We start from the raw sequence: 3676 nt of genomic DNA, 5'->3' as shown, positions 1-3676 counted from the left end.
CTCTTCCTCTCAATGAGAAGAACTTCAACGATGACAAAGGGAATGGATACATTAAAGCTGAAGAAGGCTGACCTTCCCTGTTTTAAAAGGTCATTGGAAGGATCAAAAGAAATGAAGAGCATTAATATGCTTTGAAAATGATAAAGAACTATAACTCTGCAAACGATCATTGTTCTTATTATGTTCTACTTATTTTTATGTCATTAACATTTTGGGATTTTTTTCTAGACCAATGTAGAGATTCTCTACAAACTTCAAGGGTCTTTAAGTTTAGTCATCGGGTATTCTTTCATTCATCAGAAGTATTAAAATGGAAATCATTCTTAGAGTCTGTTCTTTCTCGTTTTATTTGTAAAACAGGTCGCTTCTCCAGCATCTTGATCTGATTTGTCGGGGGGTGGGGGCGTCAGACAGAATCTCCAAAGCTATTGTACTTGGTTGTTGTAGCAGCCAGCCAGCCATGAGACCTGCCCCACCACCACCACTGGGTTTAAGGTAAAAGAAGAAAACTTTTTGTGCTCGCTTCGGCAGCACATATCCTAACATCTGAACGATACAGCGAAGATTAGCAGGGCCCCTGTGCAAGGATGACACACAAATTCGTGAAGCGTTCCATATATTTTTTAGAGGAACATATATAAAGGATACATGGACAACTGAGAAGGGTGGAAATGGGAGGGAGGGGGGAACACGGGGAGTGGGATGGGAGTAATAGACAGAAAACTGTACTTGAACAATAATTTTTAAAAAAAACAAAAAAAGATAAATAAATAAATTTTTTTTAAAAAGAAAACTTTTATAGGCTAACTCAGGCTGCTTTAGCAACTACTGCCCTTGGGTTATTTCCATAGCAAAAGGCAAGAGCGTTATGAGGATTTGGTCGGTCATAAATAAATAAGCAAGGATACACATTCACAAGAACAGGAGGGAGGCAGATTAATAATACCAAAGACAAAAGTGTAATAATAATTTTTTAAAAACTCAGACAGTGTAACTAATCTGGGTTTAAATTTTTGCTCTACCATTTAATAACTGAGTGATCCTGTTTTTTTCCTGCTTGGCACACCGTCGTAAACGTGTAGCCTGCACATACAAATGTGATGAAGATGAGAATGGTGGCTCGCTCGACCCAGTCTGTTCCTGTATCCTATATTCATCAATCCAGAGGGAACACAGATTTCAACTCCTTTCTGAAATCCAAGGCGACATCCCATCCATCTAGCCCTTGGGGGCGCAAAGCCGACCTACCAAATATTTAGATGCTGTCTCTCTTAAATTGCAGGCTTTTATTCAGTACGGGTAATCCTAATCAGAAATATTTAAAAGTATGTAATACATTTCCCCACCTNGCCGGGCGGGGCCCGCGCCCCCCCCCCCCCCCCCCCAGACAGAATCTCCAAAGCTATTGTACTTGGTTGTTGTAGCAGCCAGCCAGCCATGAGACCCACCCCACCCCCCCACCAGGTTTAAGGTAAAAGAAGAAAACTTTTTGTGCTCGCTTCGGCAGCACATATCCTAACATCTGAACGATACAGCGAAGATTAGCAGGGCCCCTGTGCAAGGATGACACACAAATTCGTGAAGCGTTCCATATATTTTTTAGAGGAACATATATAAAGGATACATGGACAACTGAGAAGGGTGGAAATGGGAGGGAGGGGGGAACACGGGGAGTGGGATGGGAGTAATAGACAGAAAACTGTACTTGAACAATAATTAAAAAAAAAACAAAAAAGATAAATAAATAAATTTTTTTAAAAAAGAAAACTTTTATAGGCTAACTCAGGCTGCTTTAGCAACTACTGCCCTTGGGTTATTTCCATAGCAAAAGGCAAGAGCGTTATGAGGATTTGGTCAGTCATAAATAAATAAGCAAGGATACACATTCACAAGAACAGGAGGGAGGCAGATTAATAATACCAAAGACAAAAGTGTAATAATAATTTTTTAAAAACTCAGACAGTCTAACTAATCTGGGTTTAAATTTTTGCTCTACCATTTAATAACTGAGTGATCCTGTTTTTTTCCTGCTTGGCACACTGTGGTAAACGTGTAGCCTGCACATACAAATGTGATGAAGATGAGAATGGTGGCTCGCTCGACCCAGTCTGTTCCTGTATCCTGTATTCATCAATCCAGAGGGAACACAGATTTCAACTCCTTTCTGAAATCCAAGGCGACATCCCATCCATCTAGCCCTTGGGGGCGCTAAGCCGACCTACCAAATATTTAGATGCTGTCTCTCTTAAATTGCAGGCTTTTATTCAGTACAGGTAATCCTAATCAGAAATATTTAAAAGTATGTAATACATTTCCCCACCTGTTTTAACAGGGTATAGATCATCTTTTAACCAGGCTACAGATATTAATAACTCTATTGATCTTTGAAACAGTAATGTCCTTGAGGCTACTGAAGTCCGAGGAGGAAGCCGATCCCAGACTACAGGATCCTAGGCTGCTCGGTCTTCCCCATATCTCGTGTTTTCTGTTCCTTTTTATTTCTCTTTCAATACTCAACCTGCTGCTGCTGCTATAACTGTGTCAGCTTCCACTAAGCCCTTCTCGTCCCCGTCTAAATGTGTGGCCTCTACTTTGCTTGGGAATGACCAGCCCCAGGACTGTTAGTAATGTTTGCAGTGAGGATAGATAGGATCCCTCTCTGTGAGGCAGCTCTGTGAGCCAGAGGGGCTTTCATCCATCTTTTGTGGTCACGTAGGTTCTTCTTTATTTCCTTCCAGTTGGAGTGGGCTGGACAGGGGGTATACGTAGGTATGTAGTGTGTCACTGTGCGGGGACACCCCGCCCCAGGTCTACCTTGACCCTTCTTCGCCTTGTTTGCACTGGGAAAGTGGAGCCCTGTGACCACTCAGGTTCCCCGGCTGGCTGAGTAAGGTCGGTGGGAGGACCCAGGAGGAGACTGGAGGGTGGGAGGCGAGGAGAGTTCGAGCCATAATCTCCGATTCTTCCCTTTTCTGGCCTCTGCTCCTCACGGGGGCTTCCACTCTCCATGACCACAGTGTCCAGCAGGTGGCCTCTCCCACGAGGCTCCAGGCCTCCCTGGCTCTGGTGATACCACTCTTCCCCAGTGTTGCTGGTCTCTGGGTCTTTCCATCCTCCCTCGCTCGCCCCTTGAAGGCTACCCCCTCCCCGGAGTGGTCCCTTTGTGAAGGACTCTTGAACCATGCAAGTGGATTTTTGCCTCCTAGGCTCAACTGAAGCGCTCATCCATTCAAGAAGCATTTATTGAGCTCCTACTATGTTCCTGATGCTGGGGACAGATGGGTGAACCAGGTAGACGTGTTCTTTCCTTCAGGCAGCTTGAGTCTAATGAGGAAAGACGCACCCTGAGCAGCATCTCTGGGGAGGAGAGGGAGTTTTGAGGGCTTATGAATCTGGCAAACTGGCCCCTGGGTAGGAAAATGCGTCTATCTGCATATGCAGCTAAGTAAAACCTCCCCTCCCCAGGTTTCTCCTGCCTTGGATCACCACAGACAATCGCGATTCCATCCCCACTCTCCCAGCGAGGTGGGGGAGGGAAGGCGGAGCAGGCCACACTTGCCCTGAAGCGAGGATGGGATCTCCGAGTCAACGTTCAAACTAGAAACACTCCGGTCTTCCTCCACCCCAGATCGGATGTCATTAGGTTCTTCCAAACACGTTGTTTCATCATTTCTCC

General features: G+C 44.8%; 2 non-coding genes across 2 annotated transcripts; both read left to right on the top strand.

Moving 5' to 3' along the window:
- Positions 1–515: 515 nt before the first annotated feature.
- Positions 516–622, top strand: LOC119001207 (U6 spliceosomal RNA). The gene has a single exon (XR_005069510.1). It is a non-coding gene; the product is annotated as a U6 spliceosomal RNA (small nuclear RNA).
- An 869-nt stretch (positions 623–1491) lies between these two features.
- LOC119001205 (U6 spliceosomal RNA) lies at positions 1492–1598 on the top strand. Its single transcript, XR_005069508.1, has one exon. It is a non-coding gene; the product is annotated as a U6 spliceosomal RNA (small nuclear RNA).
- Positions 1599–3676: the final 2078 nt, after the last annotated feature.

Source organism: Sturnira hondurensis, unplaced genomic scaffold, assembly GCF_014824575.4.
Source record: "Sturnira hondurensis isolate 20B ecotype Veracruz unplaced genomic scaffold, ASM1482457v3 Scaffold0016617, whole genome shotgun sequence".
In the NCBI taxonomy this organism is placed as follows: domain Eukaryota; kingdom Metazoa; phylum Chordata; class Mammalia; order Chiroptera; family Phyllostomidae; genus Sturnira; species Sturnira hondurensis.
Note: the sequence above shows the minus strand (reverse complement) of the source record. Positions and strands in the feature narration are given on the sequence as shown.